Source organism: Balaenoptera physalus (assembly GCF_965194825.1).
Source record: "Balaenoptera physalus genome assembly, chromosome: 5".
Lineage (NCBI taxonomy): Eukaryota > Metazoa > Chordata > Mammalia > Artiodactyla > Balaenopteridae > Balaenoptera > Balaenoptera physalus.
In genome coordinates, this window is record NC_138884.1 from 44,103,668 (window position 1) to 44,127,900 (window position 24,233).

At 42.2% G+C, this 24,233-nt stretch overlaps 1 long non-coding RNA gene across 2 annotated transcripts in view; it reads left to right on the forward strand.

Annotated features, from left to right (window-relative positions):
* The first annotated feature begins 1,219 nt into the window (after positions 1-1,219).
* The window catches only part of LOC309661723, a 147,450-nt gene continuing 124,436 nt past the window's right edge, over positions 1,220-24,233 (forward strand). Inside the window, exons 1-2 of one of the 2 annotated variants that reach the window (XR_014264200.1) lie at positions 1,220-1,276; positions 5,278-5,423. This is a non-coding gene — a long non-coding RNA (uncharacterized lncRNA). The remainder of the gene's footprint in view (positions 1,277-5,277; positions 5,424-24,233) is intronic. The other variant, XR_014264201.1, reaches the window with a different exon arrangement.

The following is a 24,233-nucleotide window of genomic DNA, read 5'->3' on the forward strand; positions in this document are numbered from 1 at the left end:
ATGTAATTTGGGAAGAGCAGTCACAGAAGGGAGTATCTAAAAGTCCTTTGGATCATGATCTCTGACTATTCCTGCACAGAGGCTGCCGGCAGGCATTGACTACTGAGAAAAAACAACTCTGGACATGCATCACAAGCCTCAGAAGACAGTTCATCTTCCACTCAATCAAGAAACATTAAAGAAATGAAGAGATACCATGTTTGTGTCTTGTGGAGTTTTCAAGTCTGTTCACTTGGAGGCGCTTAGTGCTGTTAGATGTGAGGGGTCTTCAGAGGCATCCTGTTGAGTGAGAAATGCTCTAATCTTGCAATTGACCAGAAAGAGGATCTGATGATTGAAGTTTCTTTGGGAAGTATTACAAAGTTAGGGCAGTAAGTTGATCCCGCTACTATTTTTGTTGTTGTTGTTGTTTTTTAATGCCAACTGAAAGTCTGCAAGATATTACAAAAAAGGAGGGAGGGAAAGTAAAATTGTTCCCATACTACCTGCTGTGTTGAAATTGGCCCAGATTGTCCACTCTCTCTCAAAGTTATTAAAAAAAAAAAAAAAACGTACAAAGGAAACACCTGTGAATCAACATTTATTGAAAAACCTCCATGTATTAAATACACTGAGAAAAAATATTCTAGTAGAGTAAATGCGTTTGGAAAAACTCTAGGAACGGAGTCAGGAGACAGTATCTTAAGAGTGTTTCCCAGGTCTGAATTCTTTGCTAGAATTGTTTAATGGAAACTTCAGGCTTGCTAGGAAAAAGGACCTACTGTTTTTTGAAAGGCATAAACAAGAACCAAGGAACTGCAGTCCAAAGGGCATGAAAGCACTTGCCCCAATTGGAGGCTACTGTGCTTAGAGCAGAGCTCTCCAGAACTCTTTGTAGCTAAGTGCATGGGTTTCACGTGTGCAATAGAAAACTCACGAGTGCACATCTCACAAGAGCTGGTTTTAAGAAGAGACCATCACGAGAGTTCCCGGCGAGGAGCGTCGCCAGAGACGCTCCGCAGCGTGCCCGACACTCCACCTCGCTCCTCTCTGGCAGAGAGCTGCAGGACCAGATGCCCGTGTGCCCCGCGCCTGCACGCCTGCGCACGCTCACTAGGGCGGGGCTCTCGGGCACGCGCGGACCGCCGTCCTCCAACTGCTCCTGGCGTCAGTTGGGGCAGTCGGCTCCGGAAGACAGGAGCGCATGCGCGAGCGCGGAGGGTGGGGCCCCAAGGGCCGTCCGGCGGGGGAGGGGCCTGTCATGGCGGCCTCGAGAGTCAATTCCAGGAACCCTGAGGTAAGGGGTACGGGGACTTTTGACCCCTCAGGTGTCACCGCTCTGCGCTGTTGTTCACCCTGTGGGTTATTTGTGCCCTTGTCCGTGTAAGGAGACTCCCCACAATGTGGATTCACGCCCCCATAGAGCTCGATTCCCTTGAGGGGTTTACCCCAGGGTTATTGGCCCCACTGGAGAGCCGGCTGCATGAAGTGTTCAGTGAATGCGAGGCCTACAGTGGGGGGGAAATAGTGTGTGTGAGCTATTAAACAGGTGCCGTTCTAGGCTGCGCGTTCTGAAGAGTACAAAAGCTAGAGGGACGTTCCTGCGAGTTGAAAACCCTCATCTGGTTCCAAAGGTGTAGCTCAGGTGATTGGAAAATGAGTGAAGAGCGAAGGAACACACTCATGGTTTCACTAGTGTCTTCCTTCTTATCATAAAAACATCAATCACCACTTATGTCCAAACTGCATTCTTTTGTCAGTGATGGGAGCAACTTTGCTGAATGTGGTAATAAACATGTATTTGTAGTCTGATGTCACATCATGATTGATTTGCAAGCATAGATGGGGTCTGTACATATTTAATTGGTTGGTGGGAATCTGATATGTAGTCAAATGTGTGGGTTGGTTTTGTCTGTGGATGTTTGTGTCTGAAGGGAGGTCGTGCCTGTGTTTTTGTGAGAGCGTGTAAGAGTGAGTGTTGTACTTGGAGGGTGTTGAGATGTGACGCAGGCATACTCAAGGAGTTGGTGGTTAGGTGTTTGTAATTAGGTGTTTGGGGAATATGTTTACATGTGTTTTTTTCACCCATGAATTTGGGGATTTATGTGTGTCTAATGGTGGATTTGGAAGGATTATCTGCATATGCATAAGGGCAATGTCAGGAAAAGTAGTGGTGTATATTACTTTGGGTGTCCAGTCTGTTTATTTTGTATATTTGGGGAATGTAGGATGATCATTTGTGTATTCAGGGCATGTTGTATGGTTATGGGGTGTTTGGGTGTGTGCATTTTCAGGAGCTGTCTATGTATATTTGGATGTGTAGAGGGCAAGTCTGTGGCTATTTTATGGGACTGGTGGATGTTGTATATGTAGGTATGTTGTGTTTGTATGATTCTGTATTCTGCAAGATGGCAGAGTTAGTTCTGTGTAAGAGGTTGGGAATGTGGGGTTATATATATGCCAGTAGTGTGGTACTGTATGTGTATTTGGAACAAAGGGCATATAGGATGATATTATTGCATATTTGTAGTGTTCTGGGTAATTGTGGTTGCATTTGGGACTTGTGGAGAGTTATGTGTTAAATGAGTTTGTGTGTGTATTCAAGGGGCATGGCCACTTGGAGGAATATTTGCTGAGGCTGTGCATTTGTAATTTTCAGTAGGAGCCTCTGAAGCTTATGTATTTTGGGAAGTGAGTATATGTGTATCTGATAAAGAGGTGGGGTTCTATGTTTCTACAGGGAAGTTGGACAATTGCATTTCTATGTATTAGAAATATGTGATACGGGTATTTGTGAGTACTTGCATATGTGTGAGCTGGCTCCTAATAGCTAGGGATAATTTGATATATGGAAGTTGTTTCATAAATGGTTTGCTGGAGACACTTCCATGTATCTTACTTGTGTATTCTAATCTGTGTGTGTGTCCATCATCAGGTTCATGCATTATCAAAGTTTGTTCATAAGGTATGGAATTGTTAGGAGTATTCAAAGTGTATTTCTTTGGAGAATGCTAGGGTGTTTATACATGTGTTTGGTAGGAGTAAGAGGTGGTCTGTCTATATATTCGGGGTGAGGGTAGAAATATATATATATATATAAACACCCCCACACATATACAGTTTATATGTTGGGGTAGTGGCGGGGAGCTTGTGTTCTGGAGAGGTAGCATAATGTATAGTGTTTGGGAGGGGATCTGTATGTTCAGGGCTTGGGAATATTTGCATGTGTGTGTCCATAGGTGTGTGAGAATTGTGTATGTATAATAGTAAGACTGCAGAGGTTTTGAGTGTGTCTGAGCATTTGGGGTGTACACTCATGAGTAGTTTGTGGGTGTGTGTATTTGTGATTTGTGAGTATAGCAGGAGGCTTAGAGTCCTCTATGTGTCTATTTCAAAATGTAATGCCTGAAGAATTGAGTGGTGTTGCTTGTATGTGTTCTCAGTATTAGTGAGGTGGACTTATATGTACCGTTGACCCTTGAACTACACACGTTTGAACCACACGGGTCCACTTATAGTGGATTTTTTTCCCAGTAAATACTACAGGACTACTACACGATCCATGGATGCAGAACCACTGCATGGAGGGTTGGCGCCCTAACCCCCAAGTTGTTCAAGGGTCAGCTGTATTTGATAAGTATAGGTTATTTGTGGCTGTGTGTGTTTTTGAGTTCCTGGGGCTTCTGGGGTATGTATTCTGGGGGATGTGAGAGTTTAGTTTGTGTGTTTGGAAACCAGTAGACGGTGTAGGTTATGTGTGTGTGCAGGAATCCTGGAGTATATGTATTTTAGGGCTGTGGGACTGCATATGGGTCTTTTTTGGGTTGCACGTGAGACAGTTGTGTACTTGGTGAGCCTGTGTGTTTAGGTACTCAGTGTGTACATCTGGATGGCATATTGGTTGCACGTGTTTGTTTTCAGGCCCATGTTGTGCGTGTATATATAGTTGTGAGAGTGGAATGTGAATATTCAGGGTGAGCAAGGTTTCGTCTGTAAAAATTTAGATAGTAAGAGGTGGTCTGTTTGTGTATTTATTCAGGGTGAGGGTAGAAATGTATGTGTGTGTTCAGGATATATATATATATGTATGTATATGTACAAACACATATGTATATGTGGTATCCTTTTGGTTGTATATCTGTGGTGGGAGTTGAGGGGTCTACTTGGGGTGTAAGTGGATTGTGTGCACAAATTCATAGGAAAAGGTATGGGATGTGCTGGAACTGGTTCATACTATCTTGGGATAGTCAATGGTGCATATCTCTTCCCAGCTCTGTGTTCAGTGATGTCAGGTGGGTAGCTTGAAATTGGTCATGCTGGGAATATTTATACCATGTAGATAGCATAAGTGAAGTCTTTCCCACCTTTCTCAGAGAGTTTTTTAGCGCTTACCAGCAGACCACTGATGTGCGTGTTTGGATGTATGTATGTATGAAGCAAGAATATTTGGGCATCGGTGGATACGTATGGGACACCCATGTGAATTGTGAGTGGGGCACCTGGGGCTATGGGCCCCTGTATATGTGCATTGACCCTGGTAATTGTGAATCATTGCATTGCTCCTATCAGGTTGGTCTGTTCTTTAGGGCCAAAGAATCCCCATAAATGTTGTAGATTCCCAGTAGAAATCATGCAGATGGATACAGGGGTGTCTGTACCTTAGGCAGGTGGACACTCCTTCAACATTTGGGTGGTCCTAGCATCTGTGTCCCTAGAAGGGGGGGCCTGGTGGACAGATGGCCATGCAGAGCAGAACCTTCACAGGTGTGTTGTTGGCGTGACAGGCAGCAGTCAGAAAGTCACGGGGCTTCCTGGATAGGAGGTCAGATGACCAAGGGCTCTCCCAGGAAAATACCCTGAGAATCAGTTGGACAGCCACAGGCGTTACTGGCTCTTCTGGGGCACAGCTGACGTGCAAGGACACCCTCCACATGGGGTCCAGAGCCACGTGTCCCTGAGCCCAACTGCCCCAGGGTGGTGGGAACTGTTGCATATCAGGCTGGTCAACTGTATCACTAGGTCTCAACCAACCTGTCTCCATGGAAATCTAAGTCCTCAGGGGTAGGCAGGACCTCTAGGGATCAGTGAGCTGACTAGGACAGGGGTGGGGAGGCTTTGTCCCTGAGGGAGAGTTGGGGACTGAGACCTGGAGAGCCTGGGGAGTCCCACTCTGAGGAGATATGGCTGATATGGCTCTGATGTTCCCAAACCCTTTAGCCATGTTCTCTGTTCTTTTCTGAAGGCTCATGATGCTTCTAGCAGTGGGAAGCTTATCTCAGTTTCATGTTTCTCTGATAGGATGAACTGACCCTTTTATTCACTATTCCACATCGAGCTGCAGACCCATCAGATGGAACCATGTGATCATTGTGGCCACCAGCTGACCCCACAGCCACCTTGTGCCTTCCTTGGACCCACCCAGGAATTTCTGAGCCTTCTTTATGGTGAGTCTTGTGGCCTTTTCTCCCTCATTGGGAATCCTCCTGCCAATAAAACATGCTGTGAATGTTAACAAAAGGAAACCTCAACTAGAATTGGAGTCTGGAAGGCCCGTAGAGGGAGCTCTCATGCCGTGTCACTCATCATCCATGACCCCAACAGGAAGAGGTCATTCACTGACCCCAAACAGGAAGTGCAACCACTTTACTACCCCAGCTGGAGGAGGGAAGACTTCCTTCCTGGCCAGCAACAAGAAATAGAAAATAGAAATAGCTAATAGAGAATTCCGCAGTTTAGCCAATGAGAAGCCATTGTCACCTGAAGTTTCACTTTCCTCCAGTGAACTTTCATTTTTTCCCTTGATGATGACTTTCTTTCCTTGTCCCACCCTCTTTACTTTGAAATCCTTCTGGGACTTTCCTGGTGGTCCAGGGGCTAAGACTCTGCTCTTCCAATGCACGGGGCATGGGTTCGATCCCTGGTCGGGGAACTAAGATTTCCACATGCCATGTGGCGTGGCCAAAAAACAAAAAGCCTTCCATGTTGTGTAACCCGTTGGAGTATCTCCCTTTCTGTCAGATGAGATGCTGCCTGATTCATGAATCGTTTAATAAAGCCAATTTATTCAAAATTCAAAGTAAATCATCACATTTACTCAGTTAAATTTTGTTTTTTAATACATTGGTGGCATTCAGAGGTGGCCGCTAACAGTTTCATATGTACCCCTCCAGAAATGTTCTGTATCAAAATATGTATGTGCACTTTTCTAAAATCCACTCTTATGATTCCTCCTGCTAACAGGATGATTTTATGATTAAATGCTTATCTTTTTAAAAAGCAAAAGATAAATATATTGGTGGCAGTGATGGGATCTGAAGCAAATTTCTGATAACGTTTGGGACAAGGAGAAACAGGTGTAGTGCCCACAACTCCTTTGAGTTCACTGTCTTTCTTGCCATTCCTGAAGGTTGTTGGTAAGCTCCTCTTGGTTTGAGCTCCATTCTCTTTGATTGAGTTTGTGCTCGCAATCTAATTGGCTTTCCTTTACAGGGCAGGTCAGTTTGGCTGGTAGAGGATTCTCCCTGAGGCCAAACCCCTAGCCTTTCAAATGGAAATTCCCAGGACACAGTAACATCTCTTGGTTATTGCCAGTATATTTTTGAGTGGGAAACCTTAGCCCCTAATTTTGTTCCCTGGATTCCACATTGCGCACGGCTGGCAGTGTAGTCTGCACTTCCCCATCTGTTTGGAATCAGCCCTCAGTTTCCATGCTTGGAACTGTTGGTGGCAGCTATAGTTCTCCAGTTTGTTTGGCATCAGTTTGCAGTCCCCATTCCTTGGGATTTGCTGGTTGGATCTTTTTCCTCAGTCCAGGGATCCCTGGGAATTGGTGGTGGTGCATACCAGGCCTTCTTTTGGCCAGGACATAGTGACATCTCTTTGTTACTGCTGATATATTAAGGCGCAGTTCTTTTGTGTGTTCTTTTGGGTTGACAAAGGCTAGCTAAGGAAATGAGATCCTTTATCACCAAAGAGTTGAGAATGCCAACTTCTGGCACACCTGCTTATTTTATATTTGAGAACTATGGTCCTGGAGGCTGTAGATATTTAGAAAGATGGCAAAATTATACTAATATTGATCTAGAATTACAATGGTCATTGTGGGGAATGTTCCAGTTAGACAAGATTGTTCATTTGAGGAAAACACTGGAGAGCAAGGGTTCCCAAATTGGACAGGGAGAATGAGATGCCTGCTTTAGTTGCTATGTAAAAGTTTAAAGAAGGTTTCAAGATTCCAACATAGCTTCGTTTAGAGACTTAGAACAAAAAGCTAATGAAATATTGAAGAGACAAAAGGTACCTGAAACAAAAGACCATAGGACGGATGTGACTGCAGATTGAACTCCTACTGTCCCCCCCTTTCCTTTTTCACCTGAGTACTCTTGTTTTACTCATTTTCTGTCTGAAATACTTTTCTATTCCCAAGAGAATATTTAACAATTGCCATTTAAAGTAAAACTAGCTGAGGTTGCAGGTGAGCCCCCTCAGGTGTCCTTTACCCCTTGGTCAAAGACTGAACTGAGAGCTATAGTCAAAGAATTCTCTAAACCTAGGGAGGAACCCCCAACATTTTTTGGAAGAATTTAGAGTCACTGTCACGGCCTATGTCCCCAAACTGCTAGATCTTTATCCGCTTGTACACATGTTGGTAGGACTGGGGGAAGCCCCAGAATGGACGCGGGAAGCAAAATGACATAATCCCTAGGATGATATTCAAGATCCTCAACCTAAAAAGGCTTGCAGAATAACAAGTAACCTTTTATAAGCTATTCCTAAAATCTTCCCTGCTCACACTCGGTCTATTATTAATTGGCCTAATAATGATTGGCCTATTATTCACGCATACAAACAAAAGAGGGGTGAATCTGTGGAAGACTTTAGAGCCAGTTTGTAGGCTCTCTTTTTACAGCATTTGGGGTTCCAAGCAATAAAAAGGCCACTCAGCCTACTTTAACTGCCCTCTTTGTAAATGGATTATCTTCTTAGATTAATGGATTGATAAACGGGCAGAAAATAGGCTGGGAGGCTGTAGGCCTGACTGAACTCCTGACTATAGCTGAGCATTTTGAAAGGACCTTGGAGTAAGATCACAAACAGAAATCCACCAAGCTCATAGCCTTACAGTTACAGCAGCTCTAAGGCAAGAGACACAAAATAACACCTAGGCCTCCCCCATTAAAACCTCCTAGGGTCCATGATCAATTCGATGACCCAAAGTTGATGTTTCATTTGTAATCAGTGAGGACACTGGGAAAAAAGGTGTCCTCAAAGGTCCTATGCAAACTCTTCACAAATGCTCTCATATCTGTCTCAAAGGGAGGGCCCCCCACCATGACCCTCTCCCCTAGTTGGCAGAACTCCAGAGGTTCTCTGGTAAACGATTGCGAGCAATTACCTTAAACAGCCCAGAGGAAAATAGAATGAAAATTAATGATAAACTGCCAAATTTTAGTTGATACTGGAGCTATGCTTTCTACTTTAAACCCCACTCTCATATTCTACTTTGAAATCTACATTAAACCCTAACCCTAACTGTAAACGTAATTACCTAACCCTTTAACACCCTAGCCCTAGCCCTAGCCCTAGCCCTAACCAGATCTGTGCTTTCTACTCTAAATCCCACCCTCAAAGAACAACAGGTCCCTCTGAGTCAAGAGGATGCTTCCATGGTGGGAGTACCTAATAAAGTTCAGAGAGAATTTTTATCTCAACCAAGATTCCTTTTTGCTATGCAATATAGCCCCAGTTAACCTATTTGGTAGAGATCTCTTTTGTAACTTAAAAGGGCCAGTACATTTTGCCTCCAGTGGAGATCTCACCTTAAAGTTTCCTGATCAACTTGAACCTGATTATTTATGTTCCTTACAATCTGTCCTGGACATAAAAGAGGAAGTTCAGCACAAGTTTTCTAATTTGATGGAGATGCCTGCAAATTTGGGGGCTACTTCTGACAGTGTTAACATCAGAAGAATAAAAAAAATGCAAACCTATAAAGATTCAGATAGATGTAGCTAAACCTCTCCCTAGGTTTCCTCAACAACTATTAAAGCCTGCGGTCATACAAGGTCTCACACCTATTGTAGAAGACTTAATTTCCCGGGAGGTAGTCATTCCTGTACTCGTCCCTGCAGCATGCCAATCTTGCCTGGTTGGAAACCTGGCAGGATGGCGATTTGTCCAGGACTTGGGAGCTGTTAATAAAAATAGTTATTCCCTGTTTTCCTGTTGTTCCAAACCTAGCCACCCTTCTGTCACAAGTTTCAACTGACTTGGAATGGTGTACTGTTGGAGACCTTTGTTCACCTTTCTTCAGCATCCCGGAGACCCAACAGCCAATATCTATATGCCTTTACTTGGAACAATCAACAATATACCTGCACTTTTATGCCTCAAGGGTTCACTGGGACCCCTTCTTTTTTCTCCCAAGTACCTCACCAAGATTTAAGTACCCTCTAGTTCCCTGAGAAATCCACCTTTTTACCATATGGAGATAACCTCCTGCTGTACTCAGCTACTGTAAAGATTCCATAAGGCATGCATAAAAGATTCCATTTATTTGCTGCAACAGTTAGCTGAGAAAGAACACAAAGGAAAAATTACAGTTATCCCTAGAAACTGTTCATTACCTAGGACATAATCTAAGCACTGAAGGAATTCAGCTATCTGCAGAGAGAATTCGGCTGATACAGGAACTTCCTAGACTCACAACTAAGTGCTAGCATTGTGGATTTCTAGGTTTAGCTGGTTATTGCAAGCTCTGGGTTCCAAATTTTTCTCTGTTACCTCTTCCACTCTATGAACTTATTAAAGATTTAGTCCCTGAATCCTTTGCTTGGGAAGATAAACATAAGCAGGCTTTTACAAGGCTAAAACAAGCACTGCAAGAGCTGCCTGCCTTAGGGTTACCCAAATGATCAGGTTCAGGTTGATCCGGAAACTTTAAGGTGAGATCTCCACTGGAGGCAAAATATATTAGCCCTTTTAAGTTAGCAAAGAGATCTCTACCTAATAGATTAACTTTAGGTTATTCAAAACCTTTTACTTGATTTGTGCATGAATGGCATAATCAGGCCCCGCGGAACTATGTGAGCATGGTAGTAAACATAGGCCTTTTGCCTATTATAGCATGCAACTTGAGTCAGTTGCTTATGCCTATCTCAGTTGTCTTAAGGTTATAGCCACAACTGCAAATTTAGTGGAAGCCTTGGCAGATTTGACTCTAGAAAATGAAGTTTATTTGCAAACTCCACACATTGTCCACAGTCTTCTTAACTCTGAATTGGCAACGTTTCACTGCAAGTGTCACTAGATTCACTTCCTGTGAAATCCTGCTTTCACCACCTAATCTTTATCTTAAACTTTACAACGTTCTCCATCCTGCTGCACTACTACCTCTGTCTCACAAAGGTGAGGACCATGACTGCAAGGTAACAGTGTCCCATGGGAATTCCCTGGTAGGCCATTGCTTAGGACTCCGAGCTTCCACTGCAGGGAGCGCGGGTTCGATCTCTGGTCGAGGAACTAAGATCCCACAAGCCACGTGGCGCAGCCCAAAACAAAAACAAACACAAAACACAAAAACAAAACAAACAAACAAAACAATGTCCCATTTTGTGACACCGTGTCCTGCGTAAAGATGTTACCAAGTCCAAGCTTGCTGTGCTTGCCGCACGACAGGCCAATAAATGGGAGATGAGGTGTTGAGGCAAGGAATATGACTTTATTCGGATGGTGACAGGGAATACCTGGAAGGGAGTTTTCCTCTTCCCTGACTCATATGCTGCCACTTCCCGTTTAGGGTGTCCCAGTCAGCCTCGGTGGGGTCAAGGGATGATTTGCAACAGCAGCAAGAATTGCAGCAACATAGGAGGCACTTACCTCAGCGGCATTTGCCCGCTCGGGGTGCCATGATGCCCCTGGTAGAGCTGCCTCTGTCATGGGTTAGGGCTGTGTGGGGAACTCATGGATGTATGTTTGGGGTATAGGACGGTTTGGGGTAATAGTAAAGCTGTGTAGAGACTGTGTATGTGTGATCTGGGGAGAGATGAGGGGCCTGAGTGCCTTTATGAGTGTACGGTTGGTGTAGCATGGTGCGGCTGGGTGGTGGGGCTGGTTCTGGGTGTTTTGAGGCTCTGTGTGCAGGCATTTGAGAAGAGGTAAGGGTATGCATTTTAATGTTTTGTGTGTTGGATCTGTGTGTATTCAGAGTATAGGGGTTATACATATGCTCATCCTGTAGGCTAAGAGTTTAGGGAGTGTATTTTTGGTGTGGAGGAATTTGCAGAGACTGGGGATGTCAGTGTAAATTGGGGCTGTTAGCTGTGTGTGTATAATCAGGGGATGTGACAGAGGCTGTTTATAGTATCTCAAGAGGGAGATGGGTGTATGTTTGTATTGGGGGTGTGAGTTCATCATGTGTTCTGGGGGGAGTATTTAGGAGAAGGTTGGAAACATTGTGTCTCTCTGATGGTATTTTGTGTTTGTCTCAGCTTCTGAGGCATTGTACATACGTGGATGTTCACAGCTGTGGGGGGACTGTATGTGTTATATTTGGATTTGGGGGGTTGTGTCTTATATTAAGAAGTATGTGAGTTTGGTTTGAATGTATTTGGCTATTGTTGAAGGGTTTGTGTGTTTGCATTGGGGGGTTATATGGGGTTGGGTGGATTTTTGTGGGATGTGAGGATTTCGGTGTTTGATTATCGGGGGCCGTTGGGGGTGTGTTTTTGTATTCAAGACTGTGGCTGTGATTTTATTGGGGTTTGTAGTGCATGTATATTGGAGCAGGAGGGTTCTGGGCACACAGGCATCTGCTTATAGGTAGGGAGTTTGTGTGTTTGAGGATGTTTGGAGCTCTGTGGGGCTGTGTGATGGTGGCACAGGCGACTGTGGGCAGGTGGAGTGTGTGTTGGGCTGGAAGGGAAACTCGAGGGCAGGTTGGTGACTGTGAGGCGCCCATGTGAACTCCCGCGTGGACTGACCTTTGTTCCTTCTGACCTTCTATGGCTTGTACCCATCCTGATCTTCTGTGGCAGCTACTCCCCTGGAATGGTCAGCAATACTCTGCTCATTCTTAGCCAGATGAGTCAGGAAACGTCACTTCCTCCGGCAGCTGGATGTGTCTCTTGCAAGTGAGTGGTCCTGGAGTCCAGGGTGCAGGACTGGTGGACAGATGCAGAGTGAGGCTGATTCCCCCATGAGCCCTCTCCTCAGTGAGGTGGCCAGGAGGTCAGGGCTGTGTCTCCAGAGGGTCAGACATGGCCAGTCCTCTCTAGAATGTGCTGTAGGAGCCAACTCATTGAACGGACCCTGCCAGGAGATAAACAGACCCCGAGGACAATTCCTAAGGGAGAAGTCTATACCTACCCATCTTCCACTTTCTCCTTTGGATGGCCTCTACCACAAGGTAAAAGCTAAGCCCCCTCACACGGCCCTTCTTGGCCTGGTCTTACTGACCGGCCAGTCTCTCCCCACATCCTGGCTCACTCTGGGCCCTCTGGTGATACCAGCATGAGGCCCCCCTGCATGTCAGTTCTCACCTCCTTGCCTTGGCCCTTGCTGCCCTTGCTGTTTGTCCTGCTCTTCCTCCCCGAAGGCCGTGAGTCACCTTCTCCCGGTGGGAAGGATCCACTGAAAATGCAACTTTGGGTAATTACTGCATCACCTGAGTCTCTAGCACGTGCCAGGCACTATGACGCTTGCCAAATCCATAAAAACCCCACAAAGCGGATGTGCTATTAGTTGCACTTTGCAGGTGATGAAGCTGAGGTTCAGAGGTGAGCAACCATGACCAAGTACCCTGTATGTACCAGAATATCAATCAGACTGGTCAACGTATCCAATAAAGCCAAACATTAGTCTGATCAGGACGCCTAGATGCCAGGCTGTAAAGGCGCAAAATATGTCCCAGCAAGAGAAGGAGCAGTGCCAAGTACCCCAGCAAAGAAGCAGAGTTCATATCCTGCTTTCTTAATCAAAATAGCTGCAGATCAACCCACAGTTTCCTACTCTGTTAATAGGAGGAAAATACCAATGTGCGTTGCCCCATAAAACTACCTTAAGACAGTATGTATGATCCCGAGTGCTTTGGTAATGACCCCAAATCATCATCATGAAGTTGGGATACTTCTTAAAACACTGCAAGTCTTACACACTGGCATATAGAATCTGTAAAGTCAGTTCTTTGGGTAATGATGGTAGATAGAAGTGGCCCAGAAGGACAGAAGACAGAAAATAGAGCAGAAACTATTTGTCCAGAGGTGACAATGGGTCATAGCCAAGGTTCAAGCATTACTAGGGAGGTGGTGAAAATAGTAATGGGCATAGAGTGTAATAAGTCAAGGATATCTCATGTAGTTTCCAATGAAAGTTTGTGAAAGACATATAACTAAAAAGATAATAGGCTGGGAGGTGAAATAGTACAAAACATTTGATATATTTTTTACAAGGATAAAAGAAGATAGAAATGAACATTAAAGAAGTCGGTCAAATAGAAACACTGTAAGATGGTAATAACCTCACAATATGATGAGGCAACTTAGATTTATTTTGTTTAAATAAATTGGTAGACTATATTTAGAGTAGTTTTAAGTTTAAAGAGAATTTGAGCAGAGTATAGAGTTCTCATACACCCCCCTCACATCTATTCCCCAAACCAAAGTTTCCCCTATTATTAACGTCTTGCATTAGTGTGGGGCATTTTTTACAATTGATGAGCCAAAGTTCATACATTACTATTAACTAATATCCATAGTTTATATTACAGTTTACTCTGTTGCATATCCTATGGGTTTTGACGAATGTATGACAAGCGTTGACCATTACAGTATCATACAGAATAGTTTCAGTGCCCTACCTTTTCCAGGATGTCATATAGCTGAAATCATACAGTATGTTTCCATTTCAGTTTGGCCTCTTTCATTTAGCAATATGTGTTTAGGGTTCCTCCATGTCTCTTCCATTTAGTACTCTTATAGCTCAAGCTGCCATAACATAATACTATAGCCTTGGTGACTTTAACAACTCACAGTTCTAGAGGCTTGGAAGTCTAAGATCACGGTGCTGGCCAATTCAGTGCCTGGTGAGGGCTCTCTTCCTGGCTTGCAGACAACTGTCTTTTCACTGTGTCCTCACATGGTGGAGAGAGACAGAAAAAACTCTCTGGTTTCCTCTTACAGGGGCACTAATAGAGCCTAATCCTCATGACATCATTTAATCTCATTACCTGCCAAAGGCCTCATCTCCAAATACCATCACTTTGTTAGAGCTTGAATGTATGAATTTTGGGGGGACAGAATTCAGTTGATAGCCTCATTCTTCTAACAGTATAAAATATGACGAATAAAGAAAGCTCATCATTAAATTATCTCTTTTCTAGAGTTTCTGTCCCCATGTAGTTATCAACTCCTGGGTAAGATAGCCTGGGAAAGCAAAATTTTAAAAAACACATGAACAAGTTTTTTTGAATCTCAAAATGATTTGAAGGCAAGAAACAGTGTTTGAGAGAAAATTGGGGAACCTTACTTGCATAAGAAAAGGTGATATTCCTGTTCAGAGTTGAATGCCATTTTGGAGCCAGTCAAGCCAGGCTGAGGAAGCACATTCTAAGCAGAAGCAATAAAAATTGTGTGCAAAGAGCCAGGCTTGTTCTAGAAATTAAACAAGCCCCACTGTGAATGTGGAAGAGTGAATGAAGGGATGAGAAGCAGGATAGGTGAATGGAAACTAGGTTACAGAGGCCTATGAGTACAGATGGGCATATGCATGTAAGAACACTACTCATGGCAGGGAAAGAACCACCTGGATGTATCAGAAGGAACAAGTTCTTAACACTCACAAAGGGAAAAAAAAAAAAGAAAGCCTGGTCTTCCCAGCTAGAATGGAAAACTGTTTAATACATGAGTATTCAGAATAGTTTTCAATCCTGAAATGTGGGGAAAAACTTAACATGGTCTAAACATTACTTGGGTTCCACCTAAGAAGCTTAAAAGCAAGACTCAGAAGGATAAAATTATTTTTAAGTAATTTAACTGCATCCCAGAACAAAGTTCAAGAATATGTACAGAAATACTAAAATATTTAGCACCAGAAAAAGAAAATCTACAGTGACTGTCATCCAATAAAAAAATTACCAGGTATATCAAGAAGCAGGAATATAGAACCACAATGAAGGGGAAAAAACCTAATTAAAACTGACCCAGAAATAGAAAAATTAAAGCATTAGTAGACAACAAAACTAAAGTAGATATTATAATTATATTTCATATTTTCAAGAAGCTACAGGAGGGATTGGACATGTAAAGGAAGGTATTTTTTAAAAAGCAAATCAACGTTTTAGAGATTAAAATTAAAATAGCTGAGATTAAAAGTACATTGGATAGAATTAACAGTAGATTAGACATTGCAGAAAAGAATTAGTTAACTGAACAAAAAGCAATATACATTATTCAAAATAAACACACAAAGAAAAGAAAAAAAACTTTAAAAAGATATGAATATCAAGAGAATGGGAAGTCAAGTCATAGATGGGGAGAAAAAATTTGTAAAAGACAAATCAGATAAAGGATTGGTATGAAAATATACAAAGAACACTTACTGCTTACCACTAAAAAAAGAGGACAACCTGATTAAAAGTGGACAAAAAATCTAAACTGACACCTCAGTAAAGAAGATATAAAATATCAAATAGGCATATGACAAGATGCTCAACACCTTATGTGTTTGGAGAACTGCAAATTAAAACAGCAATGAGAAACCACTATGCAGCTATGAAGAGGACAAAAATTCAGAACACTGACAACACCAAATGCTGGTGAGGATGCAGAGCAGTAGGAACTCTCATGATTGCTGTAGGGAATGCAAAATGGTACAGACTCTTTGGAAGACAGTTTGGCAGTTTAATAAAAGAGTAAATATACATTTACCATAAAATGCAGCAATCAAGCTCTTTGGTATATACCCCAAAGAGCTGAAAATTTACGTCCATACAAAAGCCTGCACATGAATGATTGTGGCAGCTTTATTCATAATTGCCAAAAATTAGAGGCAACCAAGGTGCCCTTCCATAGATGGATGGATTAAAAACAAAGAAACAAACAAACAAAAACCTGTTCCACATTCATACAATGGAATACTATTCAGCAATAAAAGGAAATAAACTACCCATGAAAAGACATGGAGGAACTTAAATGCATATTACTAGGTGAAATAAACCAATCTGAAAGGGCTACGTACTGTATAATTCTTAACTATATGATATTTTAGAAGGCAAAGCTATGGAGACCGTAAAAAGATCAGTGGTTATTGGGGGTTTGGGTGGAGGAAGGGAAGAGTAGGTTGAATAGGTGGAACACAGGGGATTCTTAGGTCAGTAAAAGTATTCTGTGTGATATTACAGTGGTGGATACATGTTATATTAGTCAGAATTCTCCAAAGAAGCAGAACCTATAGAATACATGCATGTGTTTGTAACAGGGAATTAGCTCTTATGATAATGGAAGCTGAGAAATCCCACAGTCTGCCATCTGTAAGCTGGAGGCCCCAGAAAGCTAGTGATATAATTCAATCCTAGTCCAATGGCCTGAGAATCAGGGGAGGTGGTGATATAAATTCCAGTCTGAGGTCAGGAGAAGATGAAACATCTCACCTCACACCATGAGGCAGGAAAAAGGGGCAAATTCTTCCTTCCCCCAGCTCTTGTTCTATTCAAGCCCTCAACAGACTGGATGATGTCCACCCACATTGGGGGGGGGGCAATCAACTTTACTGAGTCCACCAATTTCAATGCTCATTTCACCTGGAAATTCCCTCACAAAATATACCCAGAAATAATTTTTAATCTGGGTCCCCCATAGCCAGTTAAGTTGACACATGAAACTAATCATCACAAGTCGACCCTGTGTCAACATGACACCCATATGCATCTCCTCAAATCTTACTTAATCCCCAAATAAGACAATAACAAGGTCTTAATTCCACTTAATATGATACAACAATTCTGAGTCCAATCAAAATACACTAACCCTATCCCCAGAAGAGGAGGTAAATCCTTGTGATATAACTTAAAGTACTATAATGTAAAATTAAGAGTACTTACATATTATAAGATCAATACAACTCATGTTACATAATAAGGGAATATGAGAGAGAAAAAACAAATACACACTTAACACAAATATATTCATAGCAAAAAAAAATGGTGTACTCATGACAATTACAGTCCTCGTTTCTGTAAGTGGTCAGTTATAGCTGGTCTTTGTAACTACTTTCTTATACCCATTCTGTATTCTTTCTATCTTCAGCAAGCACCTCAGCAGATCGTGGTTCTTCCCTGGTGGGTGACCAAATCCTTGCTTCTTGAATAGTCTGGGTCATTAGTAGCCCTGCCTAGACTGGGTTGTTGTAGTTTTCCACTGAGCTTAATCAAAGAACATGGTAATACTAAGGGATGCCTTAAGCGATCTACTATATCCAGATACACTTTTCCTTACCCGCCGGTGGGGTCCGCATTTCTGGGGGGCCGGGCGCCTCAAGCCGCAGAGGGGATGGCGGCTCCTTTGCCATAACGGAGAGCTGAAGCGGCAGCAGCAGCGAGAGCAGGGAAGAAAATAAGGCGGAGGGAGGGGACGCCGGAGAACCCGGGGGTCGCTCAGGCTCAGCCGCGAGGAGGCCCGGGGGTTCCTGCGGCTGGTGCCCTCTGTGGCCCGAGGAGGGGGCCCATGACGCCGCGAAGGCGCGGGCTCTGCCGTGCCCAACACTCGGCGGAGCGCGTCTCTCGGCTCCCGGCTCTCGCTGCTCAGCCGCCGCGGCCGCCGACCCGGGCGCAGCCCAGGAGACTGACCTCAGCGGATAAGCGGCGGCGGCGGTGGCGCCCCGCGCTCCCTCAAGAGTTCTTTATATGTTCTTTATAGATACAAGTTCTTTATCAAATACGTTACTTACAAGTATTTTCTCCAGTCCATGGCTCCTATTTCGATTTTCTTAACTGTGAATGCTTTTTTCAAAGAGCAGACATTTTTATCATGATGAAGTCCAGTTTATTGATTTTTTCTTTTATATATTGTGATTTTAGTGTCATATCAAAGAAATATTTGCCTAACCCAAGTTCACAAAGATTTTCTCCTATGTTTTCTTGTAAAAGTTGTATAATTTTAGGTTTTACAATTAGGTCTACAATCCATTTTGAGCTAACTTTTGTATAAAGTGTGCGATATGAATGAAAATTTATTTTTTGTTTACACAAGGATCAAATTGCTCCAGGACTATCTGTTGAACAGACGATCTTTTCTCTACTGAGTTGCCTTTGTAGCACAAAATCAAAACTATTATGTCATGAGTTTTGCCCAAACCCAGTCAGATTCCCATCTTGAAAATCCACCTTAAACCATTGGAGTTCAGACCCCTAATCTTGTAAATATGTTCCCACAACTCCTGCTTCTGATAACTGCTAAGATTCTGCCAAGGTGTGGTGTTCTCACTCGCTGATGGAGGTTTAAAAAACTTAGCGGTGCTTCATGGAGAGATAACCAACTGACAAATTCCAACCCAATCTGATAATTTCTTTATTTTAAATTGAAATAATTATTTAAGAATGTGTTTAGATAGGAGATATTATACATAATTAGGGTTCATTTTGTCAGGTGTGATTTCACAAGGAATTTTTTTATCATAACTTAAGATTTACTGTTGTGAAAAATATTTGACAGTAGCTTTTGAAAAGCACAATTAGTCAAATTTGCACTTAAAATTATAATTCTTTTATTTTTCAATTAGAACTGTTTATCCTTTCATATTTAATAAGGGCTTCATAGGAGTGCTTCTCACTTTTATTTGTTTATTCATTCAAAAATTACTTTTGGGAAACATTAGTTTGTAACACTGCAACAAGAAACTACAGGAACTATAGGACTAAAAACAGTAACATTTGGTCACAGCAACTCGTGGCAAACATAATATAAACTACAGCTTAGAGACCACGATGGTATAGATTAAATCTTTGGGATAGAAATGAGTGATCCAAAATGCATTAGGTTATAAAACATATTCTTATTAGCTTCTTGTATTTATTTCTGTTAGTAATTATAAATATAAGCCATTTATTGAAGTCTCATGATATTTCTAGCCGTGACCATTTTCCAGGAAGTGTTTGTATAAAATACACGTGATTTTATTCTCATATTAAAAATGTGGATACTGAGGGCTTCCCTGGTGGCGCAGTGGTTAAGAATCCGCTTGCCAATGCAGGGGACACGGGTTCGAGCCCTGGTCTGGGAAGATCTCACATGCTGCGGAGCAGCTAAGCCTGCAAGCTACAACTACTGAAGCCCGCGCCTAGATCCCGTGCTCTGCAACAAGAGAAGCCACCGCAATGAGAAGCCTGCGCACCGCAAGAAAGAGTAGCTCCCGCTTGCCGCAGCTAGAGAAAGCCCACGAGCCCAAGGCAACCAAAAATAAAATAAATAAACATAAATACATTTTTTTTAAAATGTGGATACTGAGATTTAGAGAGCTCTGGTGAGGAGCAGAGCTCCAACGCGTTCCTTGTCTCCTATCCTGTTGGGCTCTGTACCCTCTCCTTCCCTAGGTCCACAGAGCCTCAAGTCTATTGAAACTGATTTGGTCCTCTCTCCTCAACGTCAACCTGCCTGTTTTCTTTGTTACTTCTTTGCTCTAATACACTACCCAGATCGTGGCTTGGAGGATTTGTATGCAGGGTTATTTACCATACACAATTAGGAAGCCCCTCCCCGTGTGTTCTTCGGTCTCTGGCCACGGCGTTGGCAGTAGTCTGGGCTCACTCTCACTTATCACTGAGCCTCTGATTGGAGTCCTGGCGGCCGAGGCACTGTCACTCATGACAGCACAGCCTTTCTCCTTTGATACTTTCATAATCTGAAAATGAAATGCACATCTTTCACTGGTGGATTAGAAATAGAATTTTCTTCTCTACTTTTCGTTTGCAGACTAGGTTTTAAAGCCTCAAGTGACTGTGTGAACTTTATCTTGTCTCTGCCAGCAGTCTGCATCAGCAGCATGGGGTGACTTTGGTTGCCAGACCTTTCTCATGCTATCCACCCATCAAGAATGGCTTCAACCCAGGGTCCCAGGAGTGTGTTGGTTTCCTGAGGAACAAAATCCTATCTTCCAATAGAATGCTTACTTCCAGCTACTCACTGGCACATACAGAGTCATACAGAGTTTGTAAACCTAGCTTTTCTTCTTACTACTTGGAGATTAATCCTATAATGCTCTCATTCTTCCAGAACAATAGTTCTCCACATGAGAATTAAACAACTGCTTCTTTAAGCCACATTGAGCCACATCTGGCAGGAAATGTTGTACTGAAAATTGGAAGATCTAACTGGTGGCTGGATTTGACATTGCTGAGTCTTTTGTAATATTCTCTGCTTCATTTTGCTGAGAAATGAAAGTTTGCATTAGGTGGTCTGGAGTTGTGAAACACAAATGTGGACATATGGAAAAACTTCTCAAAGCTCTTTTTATTTTTCTTGAAGTGACAATATTGCCTTATGTTTAAATCCACTGAGTAGAATAATATTACTTATTTAAAAGCCTACATATTTTCAGCTTTATAATATCAGGCACGCCTATGGAAAGAAGCCTTTCATCAGAGAGGGGAAATAGTGAGTATTTAGAATGACAATTGTAATTTTAGCAGTTTAACTGGGACTTTTTATTTTTTATTATTTGGTTAAAGGGCCAGATAGTAAATATTTAGGCTCTGTGGGCCTGCAACTCCTGAACGCTGCCACTGCAGAGTGAAAGCAGCCTTGGACTGTACTTAATGAATGGGTGTGGCAGTGTTTCAATGAAACGTTGTTTAGACAGGAACAAAGCAGATTTGGACCTCATGCCAGTTTGTTGACCCTTACCCTAGAAAAAACTCTGAGTTTCACATTCTTTTTTTATATCCCCATGACCCTCCTTTTTAAAATCATCTGCCATCTATACCGTGCAGTGCAATGTTAGGTTGCCAGATTTATATTTGTTGATTGTAAGTATGTCTCCCAAACTATATATTTATATGAAATTCAAATTTATCTGGGCATGGTGTATTTTACCTGGCAACCCTATCCCAGTGACCTTTTTCCCACATATTCCACCTTAATTTGGAGCTTGATGTCCTTCCCTAGATCAAAATCTTCTTTGGAAAATGTCTGACGTTCTTAAAGATCAGCTGAGGGGGAATTTAGGGCCACACTGCCTTTCCTACAATTGCCTTTGTTGCATGTTAGGAACAATAATGAAGGAAAAGGAACAAAGTTTTTGTCTCAGGCTAAATACAAACACATCTGTACTTGTGCAAGAGAGGTTTGGTGGAGCCGTAATTTCCTTTCCATTCCCTGAACATCTGCCCTGGTCACAGGTTACCTATTGTTTCTAGGTAAGTGAATCCTGATGGAGTCAACATGGAGGACGATATTCAGAGAAGAGGGGTCTTAAAGGGATATGATACAGAAGAGAACCTACCTAGTACAGAGTAAATGCTTCAGTGCATACATGTTCATTATCATTCCCTAGTCCTTTAACATCCCAATTATTTCAATTCATTCAATATAAAATATTCAAAGAAAAATTCTGCCCATATACTCTGTAATTGCTTAATAAATAAGCCTCATTAAAGTTAAAATTTAGAAGAATGAGACTATACAAGTCACAAGATCAAGGTATTATTTCAGTCATTCTAAATGATGTTGGTATTTGAGTTCAAATTACATTGCACGCTGGCTCTGAAAGGGGCAGAATTATTTTCCAGAAAATGTTGGCAAAGATCTGCTAGGCTGTGAGAAGTTGGTTCTCATGTACTCTGGGCTGTGAGAGAACACTGTCTTTTCCCATAAACACGAGGGAAGGTGAAAGGGCTCTGGGGACTTCTGATGGGGAAGATAATGAAAGGTGCCTTCATACCTCAGCTGTTCAGCACCATTAACCTTCCCAGTAATTGAAACACACAAAAGGGGGGGGGGGTAAGTGAGAGGCCTCCCTCTCGTCTATTACCTGGCAGGTACAATTACTTAAGCCTTCAAATAAAGGAACGACTTTAGGTTCCTTTTAAACCATTCTTTACAAAAAAATCAACCAAAGCTTTTTGTTTTTTAACTCTAATGTTATAATCATTTCTTTCTTTTGATTTGTGCCTGTGGATTAAAGCATACCCAGCTCAATAAGGTGGGCATTTGTTATTTAATTAATGTAACTAATAAAGTCCACCATGTAGAAAAGGTTACAGCAACAAAAAAAAGAGGTCTTAAAGGTTTACCATAGGAGACCAATTTACGATTCAAAGTGGTTTTAGACTGACAGGCAAAAATAAGATTTCATTTTCCACATGGAAATGAAAAATACAAATGCAACATTTTAATCTAGTTCAAGCTGAGGAATAACATCATATTGTAATTACAATACAAGGAAAATGAACCTAATCCTATAAATGTGTGTATGGACATGAAGGAAACTAGTTTTCATCAGTTATGTCAATGACATAACAATAGAGCAATGGAAGTGTGTGTGTGTGTGTGTGTGTGTGTAGGGAGTTGTTATTAACACTTCTCTATGCGAATTATACATGTACATATAAGAATGTATTTCTGTGATAAGACAAGAACATCTAGAAAAGCATTTTAAAAAGTAGTTATCTTTGCAAAAGCTAAAAGTTCCTATAATTAAAAAGCAAGTCATCCAGCTCATGTCACATACTCACAGTATCATCCAGTGGCATTTATATCAAAACTTGCTATTATAAGTTAGATTGTATTTGCTTTTGAATCTACTTGAATTATGCAGCCATTACTTGAGCTAAATTACAAAAATGTTAAATGTTTCTATTATCTAAATCACGATGAAACAGAAAGATATTTCAAAGTTTCTGATACAATTTTTTTTTCTTTTTTAAAGGGGAAGAGGAGGAAATGAGGAGTCTTTTGTTTTTTTTAATTGATTGATTGATTGATTGCTATGTTGGGTCTTCGTTTCTGTGCACGGGCTTTCTCTAGTTGCGGCAAGCGGGGGCCACTCTTCATCGCGGTGCGCGGGCCTCTCACTATCGTGGCCTCTCTCGTTGCGGAGCACAGGCTCCAGAAGCGCAGGCTCAGTAGTTGTGGCTCATGGGCCTAGTTGCTCGGCAGCATGTGGGATCTTCCCAGACCAGGGCTCGAACCCGTGTCCCCTGCATTAGCAGGCAGATTCTCAACCACTGTGCCACCAGGGAAGCCCTCTGATACAATTTTAAGTGAAAATGGTGAGAAAGTGAAGCTGCCAGATGGCAAATATTTAATTTCTGCTCAGTTTTCTTCCATCACAAATACCCTGTGCTGGGCAGAGACTGAGGTCTAAATGGTCCTCATTCTTCACGCTCCTGGATTCACCCTCTTTGCCACATGGCTTTTCAGCTCCTTTTACTGAAGAGGCAGAATCTGTTCTCCCGACCCTTGATCCCGAGTTAGGTTATGAGATTTACTTCGGTCAATGGAATGCCAGCTGATGTGACACACGAAGATCAGAACAGACTTGTATTTTTCTGCTTCTTCTCTTAGTTCTGTGCCACCGCGGTGAGAGGTGCCTGGGTTTGTTTGCTGCGCAATGATACACAAGTCCAGTCATCTCAGATGGGGCCATTCTCCATCAGCGGACAACAGCCTCCCCAAGGCAGGTGCGCAGGAGACCAGAACACCTGCTGAGCCAAGAGTGTGGTCTTGAGACCCCTGAGCTCAGTAAAGTGGTGTCTGCCACTGAGGTTTCTGGTTGATTCACAGCATTATTATGGCAGTAAATAACGGATATTGCTGCTTATGTTTTTTAACTCCCATTTTTCAGTTACATTTCTATTTGGAATAGTGTGGTAAAGTAGATGTCAGTGGATTCAATGTTTTTCTAGAGTTTCTGTATTCCTTTTTAAAAACAGCTTTGAGATATAATTCACCTACTGTACAATTCACCTACTTAAAGTGTCCAAATCAATTGTTTTTTTGTATATTCACAGAGTTGTGCATTCATCTCCACAATCTATTTTATCAATTTTATTGATAAAAAAAATTTTGGAAATTTTATCAATTTCCAAAAAAAGAAATCTTTCTTTTTCTAGCCTACAAGTCTCCCATCTCCCACAGCCCCAAGCAAACACTCATCTACTTTCTGTCTCTATAGGTTTGTCCTTTTTGACATTTCATATCAATGGGCTCATATAATATATGGTTCCTTATGACTAACTAATTTCACTCAGAGTATTTTCAAGATTC